Source organism: Danio rerio, chromosome 17, assembly GCF_052040795.2.
Source record: "Danio rerio strain M-AB ecotype USA chromosome 17, GRCz13ab, whole genome shotgun sequence".
NCBI classification, from domain to species: domain Eukaryota; kingdom Metazoa; phylum Chordata; class Actinopteri; order Cypriniformes; family Danionidae; genus Danio; species Danio rerio.
In genome coordinates, this window is record NC_141037.1 from 31,679,236 (window position 1) to 31,692,536 (window position 13,301).

General features: G+C 36.0%; 1 long non-coding RNA gene across 17 annotated transcripts in view; it reads right to left on the reverse strand.

The window, feature by feature from the left end:
- The window catches only part of LOC147833110 (uncharacterized), a 142,073-nt gene that overhangs the window by 83,423 nt on the left and 45,349 nt on the right, over nt 1-13,301 (reverse strand). The window contains exons 4-5 of one of the 17 annotated variants that reach the window (XR_015513523.1): nt 3,393-3,643; nt 3,114-3,253 (exon numbers count right to left, since the gene is read on the reverse strand). The exons of 11 other annotated variants lie outside the window; for them this stretch is intronic. This is a non-coding gene — a long non-coding RNA (uncharacterized LOC147833110). Of the gene's footprint in view, nt 1-2,534; nt 3,254-3,318; nt 3,666-13,301 lie in introns of those variants that run through there. 5 more of the 17 variants (XR_015513530.1, XR_015513519.1, XR_015513529.1 and 2 more) reach the window with 5 other exon arrangements.

The following is a 13,301-nucleotide window of genomic DNA, read 5'->3' on the forward strand; positions in this document are numbered from 1 at the left end:
GGGCACATTTGTATAAAACTAATGATAGCATGTAAATGGACAAAATTTCTATCTGAGGAAAGAGGCATCCACCCCCTTGGCGCACCATCGTGTTGATGGAGTGCAGAATCTCATTACGGATCTAATACAATAACTGCCGTGTCGATCCGGAGAGGCGACAGAGAAACAAGATTAGCCTTATTACTTTATTATGTGCTGTGCGGCATGGCTCAGAGTGGACAATTGCATTAAAGCACAGATGAGATCACGTAGAGGGAATTGCTCCCCCTCCGCTCCGCCCCCTGAAACGATTTAATTGATTCCACATAAAATTAGCGGGGACAGATTTGGAATTCCTGCTGTTGCCACTTAGTAAACTCGCGACTTCTTTGGCCGTGTCTGGCCAAGTGTTGTTTTGCTGTTCTGGGCAGTGGTGAGGACAAAGGGGAGGGCGTTTGTCACTGTCTGAGAGGTCTCAGGGTGGAAGGGTTAATGACTCTAACCCCTGTTGTGCCGTTTATTTTGTGTCGTGCTACTTGGCGATCTACTCCAATACTCATTATGGTGTATCTAAGTTGGCATGAAATGAAAATTTGCCTTATCTAGTTTCTAAGTGCTTGTATAAAACTTATTGTGAACAAATAAGTTTTTTAACCTCATTTAGTTGTCATAACTTGATCTTGTGGGTGACGCAATGGTGCAGTGGATAGCGATGTCGCCTCACAGCAAGAAGGTCGCTGGTTCGAGTCTCGCCTGGGTCAGTTCTGTTCGCGTTCCCTCTGGGTGCTTCGGTTTCCCCCACAGACCAAAGACATGCAGTACAGGTGAATTGCGTAGGCTAAATTGTCCGTAGTGTATGAGAGGGTATGGGTATTTCCCAGTGATGGGTTGTGGCTGAAAGGGCATCTGCTGTGTAAAACATGAGCTGAATAAGTTGGCGATTTATTTCCCTATGGCGACCTCTGATTAGAGAATAAGTCAAAAAGAAAATAAATTAATGAACTTGATCTTTTAGTGTGAACTTTCCTCTAATGATATGGCAGTGTCGAATTCAACCACTAAATCATTCGAGTAGGCCTGAGCTGAACTCGACACATAATGTATAGCAATTGCACTTGAAGACACCTCAAGTGATCAGAGTACAGGTCCTGTCTCAGGCACCTATTACAATTCAGCATCCCTCTCTTTTCCAGTTTTTACGTGGATGCAAACATGATTTTCTACATCCATTTCATTGTGGCTTTAAAAACTCTAAGTAAAGTGTCACTGGCTCTTCGTCTTTTCATTCTGTATAATGACAAGTATATGTTTGGATGATGCTTAATGGTTTTCAAACCAATAGTTTTGTATGCATTCTAATTTACCCATTATCAAGTTGTCGACCTTGGTAGTTATTCTTTCCATTTCATTTACTAGCAAGTGTTAGAAAAATGACAATACACAAGTAATCTTTAAAAGATTAGTATTCCAAATGGAAATCCTTGAATTTCATAATCCTTAATAAAAATACAGCTGTTGATTGCAACATAGGTTCATTCAGAAAACATAGCCCTATATACGTTTCTGGCTGCATTTCATTTTTTTTAAACGAACGCTACAGGGCGGTATAACGTTGTTCCTTTTTCCTGCTTAACAGCTGACCCCTTACCTCGGTATGAAAGCAGGTGAGACAAAAACAGATTCCAAAAAAATAAATAAGTAAATAACAGGGTGAGGCATCACAGTGGCACAGCGGGTAGCTTGTTCGCCTCACAGCAAGAAGGTCGCTGGTTTGAGCCTCAGCTGGGTCAGTTGGTGTTTCTGTGTGAAGTTTGCATGTTCTCCCTGTGTTTACGTGGGTTTCCTTCGGGTGCTCCAGTTTCCCCCATAGTCCAAACACATGCAGTACAGGTGAATTGGGTAAGCTAAATTGTCCATAGTGTATGTGTGTGAATTAGTGTGTATGGATGTTTCCCAGAGATGGGTTGCAGCTGGAAGGGCATTTGCTTTGTAAAAAAATGCTGGATGAGTTGGCGGTTCATTCCACTGTGGCGACCCTGGATTAATAAGGGGACTAAGCCGAAAAGAAAAATAATGAATGAATGAATGAATAACAGGGTAAGAATGTGGTAAAATGTAAAAACGTGGTAAAAATCAGACAAGGGCTTTTCTTTTTCTGGATTGCTTTTGAAAATTGTTGGTTGGGTTTAGGGAAGTGGGTGGGTGGATCAATCAATAAAATTGGTTGGGTTTAGCAAATAAGGAGGGTGGTCATGCGATTGGTCAGTTAGTCAGTCAAACAGTCAGTCAACAGCGGCCTCTGGTGGGTCTATGCGAGAACAGCATGGCACTTGTGCAAAAAAAATTGAGATTTCAAAAAGCGTACACAGCACCCTCGCGTGAATTCGCAAAAACAAAAATTGCAACAAAAAAAAAAAAATGTACCCCCTGAGATGTATTTTGCAGTGTCCAGAAATGTATGTAGATGTACGTTTTCAGAATGAGCCTGGGTTGTGTTTTGTGTTTGTTGTTAGCTCATATCAGCTTAAATATATTTAATACTATTATAAGTATTAACTTTTCCAACTTTTATATACAACTTTTAATAAAGTATTAGTAAATGTAGACATTAACCATGACGTAACATTAACTGTGATGTTTATTGCTACCAAACTTTCTGTATATCAAAGAAACTTGGCAAAAATTAAACATTTTCACAAACATATTATTTTGTATAGTAACATACAAATGTTAAAAGTCAGCACATTAGATCATTGGAGGAGCCTGTTACATTGAATATCAAAGTAAAGATTTAGAAAATCCAGAATATTAAAAAAAACTGAATTTAAAAATGGTTTTAAATTGTAATGGTTTCACAGTGTTTTTTATAGTATTTTGATCAAATAAATGTCAGTATTGTGCACCATTCAGAACTGAACTGAAACTGACTTTTAAAACCCAATTCATTTCAGATAAAAAGTTGAAAAACAGGATTGCAGACAGCAGATAGAATTTTCTTTACATTACTTTGACCGAACAAAGCCTTAGTTGTATGAAAAAACTAGAAAAGTTTGACAAGTAATGAAGGTGTAATAAATGTTTGCCTCATGGACAGAGGAAGATCAAAAGAATGAAATAACCAATTTTACACTTACGAAAAGACGAAAAGAACCAAGTCATCAAATTGAAATGGTTTTGCCTGTAAACTCTGCCTTAAACCAATTAACAACTGCTCGCTGTGAGAAAGGATTTCCCCACACCAGCTCCTAATCAACACAGGCCTCAGCGATTTGAACTGAGGAAAATGGGACAGACACACACACACACACACAAACAAATAAGGCAAGAACTGGGGGTTTCTTTCATGGCTCATTTATCTGTCAGCGGTTCATCAGCTGTCAAGACCTGTGATGATATCATGTGTGACATCTCACCTTGACCGCTGCTACCTCAGTGTTCATTTCCAGCCCAGACTCAAACCTCCTCCCTCCCGGCACAACGGCATCCGAACTTATCACGACCTTCCTCCACAATCTCACCCTCTTCCAAAGTGTTCCTCGGGGAGGCCGGCTCGGGGTGCAGGAATGGCCATATGTGTCGGCCCAGTGGCCATGCACAAGCGCTGGCGGCTTCAGGATGCTGCCTGTCACGCTGACATCTCATGGCCACTCACAACGTTCTGACACTATCCAAAGAGCCAGACAAGACTACAGAAAATCAGTCATGTCACTTACTCCTTTGCATCAGGTTTCTATTACTAAATCCCACTTTATTAGGGTTAAAATTTTTCATTTCAAGTATTAGATGTATAGAAATTTTGTTAAATGCAAACTACAAGGTTTCTACAGGTCCAAAGTCAAATGTAAAAGTTTTTAAAGACTTTTAAGACCTTTAAAAATGGTATTGTTTGTAGTTGTAGCATAGCTAATTATATTTGGACAATTTTGTCACTCAGTCCAAGGCATTTTCTGTTAAATATGTTTATTTTTAATTAGAAACCAACTTTTGAGATAACCACCCAATTTGTTTGGCAATATAAAATGTAGCCTAAATTATTCATTTAAATTTTAAGATGAGCCTTCAACGGCAGAAACAAGCATGTTAAAATAAGGTCCCATATTAAGAAAATATTCATTTAATTAAAATTTATTCAAAAGAAATTATATTGTTATTCAGTTTCTTCATTATATCCAAATAGCTTGTTCTTATGTCACAATTATTCATTTTATTACTGGGTATTATGTGATATTTTGATTCCTGTGTAGTGTAGTGTTGTGAAAAAAGAATGTTTTTTTTTGTCTCTTTTTCTTTTCATAAAACAACTGTATTTGTATTGCTCAAGGGTGATAAATCAACTAAACTTCTCCTCTTGAGTGCAATATGCCTTGCACACTAATGAAGCAATTTTGCAGAAGTAGATGAAGCTCATAGAAATGCAACAGCCTGATTGTCTAAAATTAACTAGCTCTGCAGTGAAACGTCCTGTGAGCAGAGATGGGTTGAAAATTAACAGAATATTTGCAGTGAAGAAGTCTTATGGTTTTAATGTTGTGCATAGAATTCGTAGAAAAGGAGGATGTATGTATGGGTGCGGCCAATGAAGTACTTGAGAATGATTAACAAGTGACAAATTTCACTAAACTCCATCTGTTAATATCAGCTGCCTATAAAAGTTGGGGTCAGGACATTAAAATGGTTGCGCACCTCCTGAATGTAACTTTTGCATTGCATTCAGGGTTCCAGAATTCAGTGAATCAAATTATTCTTTTGTATCCAATAAATTACTAATATTTTTGACACTGAAGAAAACCCTCTCCCGACCTTTTTTACTGAACACGCATGGAATTGATTAATTATTCCAACAGTAAATAGTGTTCTAGAATCTGCAACCTTTTTAGTTTATACATATTAAATTGAACATTCAGTAATTTCACATGCAAGCTACTGCTGGACTGATATTTCTTCATGATAATTACTCAAGGTTGGACCTTGTTGTTTCAAATAATGGTACAATGATAAGTGCATCAAAAATAATAATAGTCAAGTCCATTTGTAAAGACAAAAGTATAAATCAAGTTTAAGAGGTACTGTTACATGAACATAGCAAAATTAAGACCTGTTCAAAATCATTTAAGACACAGAACAGTATATTTAAGACTTTCTGGAAACCCTGGCTGTAAAAGGTTTCATTTGTGATTTATTTTTGATAGTTTTACTGTTCTCCAGGTAAAAAAAATTACACACACACACACACACACACACACACACACACACACACACACACACACACACACACACACACACACAAGTCTGATCACTTAAAAACAAGTCATAGATCCTGAATTTCTATTCCTTTACCGTATTTGACAATCTCTCAGAGTAAGCTACTGAAATTCATGAGACTTTATGGGCAGAAGCTCCTTATTCCCATGCGAGGGTGGTCCATCATGGGAAAGGTCAGTGGTGTAATGCTGTTAGTCTCTGTGTTCTGTGCTCAAAGGCTTCTCTCAGCCCAAGACCTGTCACTTTTCAGTCCGCTGCTCAAAGCCATTTTCTTTAATTGAGCTCTTGTCAGTTGCTTCCTCTCAACACAAACTCCATCTCTGCATCTTCTTGCTACAAGACCCCAGTTCATCCACAGTCACTTATTTAATCATGATTATGCTGACTTGACATTTTTTCTGATATATAGATTTATTGGCCTGAACACAAGTCAAGATGTCAAGAAAGGGTCTATATTCCAAGAAATGTTGGAGCTGAAAATGACATTTGCTTTCCATCTCATAGAATCACTAAACAGAAATAAACTGATTTTTTTAAATTCTGCAAGACAGTGATAACATAAAATCTAAATAAAATCTATTTTGGCAAGGCATTTCCAGTTTGAAGTGAAAGTCCTTTATTTTGTGCATGCATATTATTATTTTGAATGTCCACTTTCAAGAGTTCACACTTAGGTAATGCTTGATACTCATTGCAGGTTTGACGTGCTGTCCTGGGTGAGAACCCTGAGCTCGGAGATACTTGAGCCCAGGGCTACCGCCTGGTCATTTAGCATAGAAGGGGGTCCAAGATCAGGAGGTATGAAAAGGGGAATGGGGGGATTCTTCAAAAATTAAGATATGAGAGCGGGCTTATTATGAATTTAAATTTGTCTGATTGGTTTATCAATGATTGTTGATGTGAGTGAGACCAACCGCATTCATTCATAGCACGTGACCCTCTCAAAATTAGTTGGTAAAACTTCACTTAAGGTAGTAGGTAGTGCTGTCGCCTCACAGCAAAAAGGTCACTGGTTCGAGCCTCTGCTCAGTTGGTGTTTCTGTGTGGAGTTTGCATGTTCTCCATGCGTTCGCGTGGGTTTGCTCCGGATGCTTTGGTTTCCCCCACAGTCCAAAGACATGCGGTAAAGGTGAATTGGGTAGGCTGAATTGTCTGTAGTGTATGAGTGTGTGTGAATGTGTGTGTGGATGTTTCCCAGAGATGGGTTGCGGCGTAAAAACTTGCTGGATAAGTTGGCGATTAATTCCGCTGTGGCGACTCTGGATAAATAAAGGGATTTACTGACAAGAAAATGAATGAATGAATTTTATATAATAGTAATTACTGTTATCATTATTATAATCTATTAATTACTAGTAATATGTAAACGAAAAATGTAACTATTTATTGTAAATTAATGTTGTATAATAATAATAATAATAATAAACAATTTATAATAAATCAATGTTATATAATAATAATAATAATAATAATACTTACTGTTATTATTATTATTATTATTATACTAATTAATTACTAGTAGTAAAATGGATAGTACATGAAATAATAATTCTATATAAACCATTGGTATATAAAAGTAATAATAATGATAATATTTATAATATTTACAAGTAATATTTACAAGTAATTTACTATTTATTACATTTAATAATAATTTGTTTAAAAAATTTTATACAACATTTTTATACAATAATAAAAATAATTACTGTAATCATTATTATAATCTATTAATTACTAATATCTTCATTACATTTTTTATTATAAATTAATGCTATACAATAATAATAATTTCTGTTGTTGTTATTATTATTTTTATCATTATTATATATTAATTACTAGTAATGTCTACATGAAATAATAATTAATTGTAAATCATTGTTATATAATAATAATGATAATAATAATAATAATAATAAAACAAATATTGACCTGCAAGACATGCTTTTAAACCTCTAAACTTATGCCTCCACTGCACAGAGAACAGTCTCTCAGCTTCTAAAAACAACACAAGAATACAACGACCGAGAGTGTGAAGCAAGAAGGATGATGGCTCTTTAAAAATAAAGTTGGAAGCAGTTTTGGACAAGGCAGAGGGAGGAAGAGTAATTTGAATGGTTGTGCTAATGACCTGAGGAGGAGCAGCACAGCAGTTGTTTCGCTGATTCGATGGCAGGTCATCGCGACAGATGTTCCCAACATATGTGGAGAATTAATTACCCACTAGTAAACAAAATCTGTGATGCAGAGAGTCGTTTTGTCCAAATTTCTTTCGTTTCGCTGTTATTAGGGGCATAATTTTTCTTGATCAGCCGGGCCCACTCCAACGCGAGAGCTCAGTAATGGGCCGCGCGCGAGGACCGCTTGCCGCACAGACGGCTCTTTAATTGGCAGAGTTGATTGTCAGCCTGCACAATGTGAAAGCCCTTGATTATCTAATTGGTTGATTGAAGCACAGCGCGCCTGCCAGGCCACTTCACCTACTTTTTCTCCCAGCGGCTGGAATGTCGACGTTGTTTTCATTGAGAAGAAACAACTTGGCAGGAGGAGAACACACACTGGTGAGCTTTGGGTTGCCAGTGCTGAAAGACAAGCACATCGTGGTGCCCAGAAAGGAGAGGAAACGCTGGATAAGTAACAGGAAGAGAAGCCGCACCGATGACTTAACGACCTGAATAAAGCAGCACTTAGAAGCGAGGACAATTAAGTCTTTCTTTATGCCATTATATTGGCTGGCGCGACACACACTCACACGCAAAAAGTTCCAGCCTAATTGAAAGATGGAGACGTGCATTAACCAGGCACACTGTCTCTCAGGAAGCTAAAATGAAAATCAATTCATAAATAAGGAATGACATTGTCCTCACAAACAAGGCGGAAAATTGCAGGAGGTAGTTAGAAGTCTCTCAACATCAGATAATATTGATTTTTCCACCTCCTTGTTCACACCTTCAGTTTAATATTAGATTACTTAAAGAGCCAACCCTTCAAGGTGAATTATGCATTTCTATATGAAGCGCAGTCGGGTTAAGGACAGCAGTCAATTCATATGACAGACGTCTCTGAATGCTACTGTAGCATCAAAATAAGGGATTATAATGTCTAATTAATATTAATTATCATCATAATTATCATAATTTAGAATCCATTCTTAATCATTATCTAGAAATGAAATAATTAATTACTAAAATAAGTAATGAATATTGATTGATTGATTTTTGTGTGGATAAATTGGATTAATAGTATCAGCATTACTTGATTGGTTGGTTATTTTTCTCATGTTATTCAGCTTAAACATTTCTATAGAGCGCTTCATCATTAACTGATGTGCAACAAAGTTTTGTAATTAAATTTAATGTAGCACAAATTTGACTGTTGACCATTTTTTTACAGTTTTAAATAATGGCTATTAAAGTAATTTAAAGAATGATTTAAATAACTGTTTACATACACAGCATTGTTGGTTTACAAAAAAAAAAATCAAACAAATATAATCCTATTGCTGTACTACACTTGATTTTCGTTTTATTAAAAAAAAGAAAACATACAAGAAAACATGTTAAATGAGAATCTGAAATAGTTATGGAATACTTCAAAAATAAAAATAAAAAAATTATATATATATATATATATATATATATATATATATATATATATATATATATATATATATATATATATATATATATATATATATTATTAGGTGATTTCATATTCAAAATTTTTTTATTTTGAATATTTTGGAAAATGAATAGGTCTAACACTTCATATTTTCAGATTTTTCATAGTATATATTTATATATTAAGTCCGATACTTTTACCATAAACCGGCAGATTAACCATTTGGTCGAAGTTGATATTTTAGAAATGATGGGGTGTGTCGAATAAAATGCATTGTGGGTGTTACCTCGAGACATTAGGAGTTAAGAAATGAAATCCAAACATGTTTTTTTACTCTTAGTGGGGTAGTTAAAGGGTTCAAACAAATGCCCCTCTATTGATGATTTTATCAGCAAAGTCCTCAATGATTTGTCATTTTAATTGAAGAACTCCACTCAAGACCTGGAAACTAGCAAAGTGACCAAAATGATCTATATATTGCTCTGGCACACCTAATTAATGCCTTACTCAATCATATGGAGTAGGAGATTGATGTATTTAATGCAGCATGGCAGTGTGATTAGTTAAGGTTTAGCTTTAGGATCCAGATAGAATGATCCCTGACGTGTGCCTGGTGTTCCTCACAGACACACATTCACTTATCAGATGGAGATACAGTCAAGCGCAACAATTGGTTGGCTTGAGTGACTAAAGTTATGTCTGAACCTAAATATCTGTCTTTGTTACAATCTAACTCCTGCCACAGTTCAAATAAATACCGTCTCGATATACAAGTTTTAACGAAAATTGTGATTAAAATAAAACAAATATATATCATTTTCGTGTTGTTTAAGGGTCTCGCCATGTGTATCTGCACTGATAACAATGACTATGTTTACATGGACATCATTAATCAAATTATTTGCCTTAATCTAAATAAGACAATAATATGATTAAGGTGTTTACATGAGTTGCTTTTTGAATGTTCCTTTCATAATCTAGTTTTACATGTTATAGCACATAGATCCATGAACATCATTGCGTCAAAGCTATCCACATTTCCTCCAGAGTTTCATGTTTTATTTCGAGTGTTTTCAGTTCGGCAGTTACACTTTCATTCATGCCTCCTGATAAACTGAGGCATTGGATGTGAGTATGAAGTACAGACTCATTTAAGAGTGTTGTTTTATTGAAATTTGATACTGCACACCAAACGTGGAAAAAATATCTGTGACTTGTGTGTGCCTGGTCCTACTGACGAGGTAGTTGCAGAGAATAGTGTCACAAAATGCGGTTAAAAATTCAACAGGATGGTAATAGTTTGAGTAAGGTGTTTACATGTTGGTACTGCACTACAATAATGCAACTTAAATACTGTAGGAATACTCCACATGTCTTTATCCGATTTCTGTTCAGTTCGATTATGACTTAAGTCAGATTAACGTAATCACTGTTTACATGGTAGACTCTTAATCAGAGTATTGTCTTAATTGGATTATTTGGATCAATGATATTTAAAAATAAACAGTAAAAAAAAAGAAATTCTGCACTAAAGTCCACATACAAGACAAAGAGTGTTAAAACTGAAAACATATCTCTTCATGTGATTTTTATAAGCATCTCTGTAACTGTGTGCTTACCATTATCCCTACAGGCACAGGACGTGAATATGACGTTATATTGACAATATACCCCAACATAATGGGGGTAATGAATTTTGCTTGGAAATGAAAATCGAGTTGACGTCAGAACGATGTCAAAGTCCAATGTCCAACCCTAAATCAACCAAATATCAACGTCTAATTATGTTACACCTTGACGTTGTTTGTACACTACCACTATGATATCTATCAGACGTTGGATTTTGGTCACTTTCCAACACAACATAAAATCAACCAAACATCAATGTAATTTGACGTTATTGGACGTCAAAATTACGTTGTCCTTAGACACTGGCTAGACGTTGAATTTTGGTCACCTGATGTCATGATCTAATATTACCATCTTATAATGTTGTGTGCCTGCTGGGCTGCTATAGCATGTATCAAAAAAATTGTATAATTTTTGATAACTAATAAAATTGTACATTGTCCAAGGTGTCAAGATTAAACCTGGTTATTGTTTTGGTTATTGTATGGTTATTGTATTACAGATTGTTTTGACAGAGAGAAAAAAAAATCAGGAGACAAGATCACAACAAACAACTTAAGATAGCAAAAACAATAGATGACCATGGTGAAAAGTGCTTGCGTGATAAGATTAAAAGATATCAGTGGATATTAGCTAATTAAAAGTGAAACTAAATTTAAACTAAACTAACTGAAAGATTGAATGAATGAATGAATGAAATATTAATACGTAAAAAATTAATAAAGAGATTACATAAGCAGTGCTTAGAAAAAATGAAAGTACTTGGAAAAATAGCCAATAATCTGATTTACTTGATGCTGAAATAACCCTTTATGTTTGCCTGGGAAAAAAAGGTGGACCAACTGTACTGTACAGTAATAAAAGAGAACATGCTTGCATTATGTTTGGGGCATCATGATAAATTTAAGCCTGTGTTTTCCCTCTTTTTTTCTTTCCTCTGGTCTCCAACGTCCTACACAATCAATCAACACCCCCCCTCCCTTATTTCCCTGTCTGCTGGATTTCGGATCACTGAATGTAAATCCTTGACAAGGGTATCTATATATAATATTAATGTGCGCTGCGGAGGGTTCCCTGTGAACAGAGAGCTGACTGCCAAATAAAGAGTGATCAGAGGCAGGTTACCCATCCTCCCTGGTCCCTCTCACCCCGAGGATGGATGGGGCATCATTAGGCAAAGGAGCTCGGCCATTCTCCACAGAAACGGCCAAGTCGGAGGTACACATCAATCTAAAGGCGCCCGCGTTCCCTCAGATACTGTCAGAGTGTTAGGTGCTGGTGTTTGGAGGACCCTCGGAGTCACCCGTAGCCCAGTTCATCTACAGGCGTCCGGGGTGGCCGGCGTTCGGCGCTCACTCCCCCTTCTAATTTATTTACTGTAGGAAATGGCCACCAAGGAGAAAATAGGCAGGGAAGGAGAAAACTAAAATGTTGCCATCTACCCACTAGCTCTATGGCCTACGGCACAGGCTTCGCTGTAGGGGGACAAATGAATCCCAAGGAGGGTTGAAGTAACCTTTGCTAAACCAGCAGAATAGTTGTTACTTAAGCCAAATTCTTATGGGCGTATAAATCCACATCACATTTTTGCACAGACTTACACAAATGCATGCTGGGAACGCTCAGAAGCTGACATTTAATGATGACAATTGTTTTTTATTATCATACTCTGATTTAAAATATCCTTCACAATTCATTATTTGTTCGGTTGTAAAAAGAAAACTTTAAACTGCTAAAGCAATTGCTATGTAAATTATTGATTCAATTTGAATTATTAAGAAATGCAACTTCATTTGTACATGAGCTTTTCTGTACATCATTGATGACATTTCTTACAAATGTAAAGTAAAAATGTTGATATTTACAACTTTTTTCATAAAAACAAAATATTGTTTTTATATTAAACATTTCATCCTAGGGTGGATGGGGCATCATTAGGCAAAGGAGCTCAGCCATTCTCCACAGAAACAGCCAAGTCCACTTAATTTAGATAAAACATAATAATAAAATTGGTGACAAAAATTTTAACAGTTGAAACTCTTAATAAACATTAATTTAAATAAAATTATTAAGGCGATGCAGTAGCGCAGTAGGTAGTGCTGTCGCCTCACAGCAAGAAGGTCGCTGGTTCGAGCCTTGGCTCAGTTGGTGTTTCTGTGTGGAGTTTGCATGTTCTCCCTGAGTTCGTGTGGGTTTCCTCCGGGTGCTCCGGTTTCCCCCACAGTCCAAAGTCATGCGGTACAGGTGAATTTTGTAGGCTAAATAGTCCGTAGTGTATGAGTGTGTGTGTGTAAATGTGTGTGTGGATGTTTCCCAGAGATGGGTTGTGGCTGGAAGGGCATCCGCTGCGTAAAAACTTGCTGGATAAGCTGGCTGTTCATTCCGCTGTGGCGACCCTGGACTAAAAAAGGGACTAAGCTGACAAGAAAATGAATGAATAAAATGATTAAGAAATGCAACTTAATTTATGTTCTATTGTGTACAATATTAATGACATTTCTTCCAAATGTAAAGTAAAAATGTTGATATTTACAATTTTTTGTCAATAATAACCAAAAATGCAATGCTTTTAAATGTTTTTATGTAAATTTTTCATCCTAGGATGGATGTTTATTTTTAAATTCAAGGAATTAATATCTGGTCCAAATTTCAATCACAACAAATACAAACATATCTTACACTATCTAATTGTCAGTTTAACAGATTAAATTAATTTGAAACAAAACAACATTGTTATCAATCAAACGTAAAAAGACAAAACGTCCTTCCAAAATATTTTGAATGCTCTCTAGCAGAAAGACAGATAATATCAC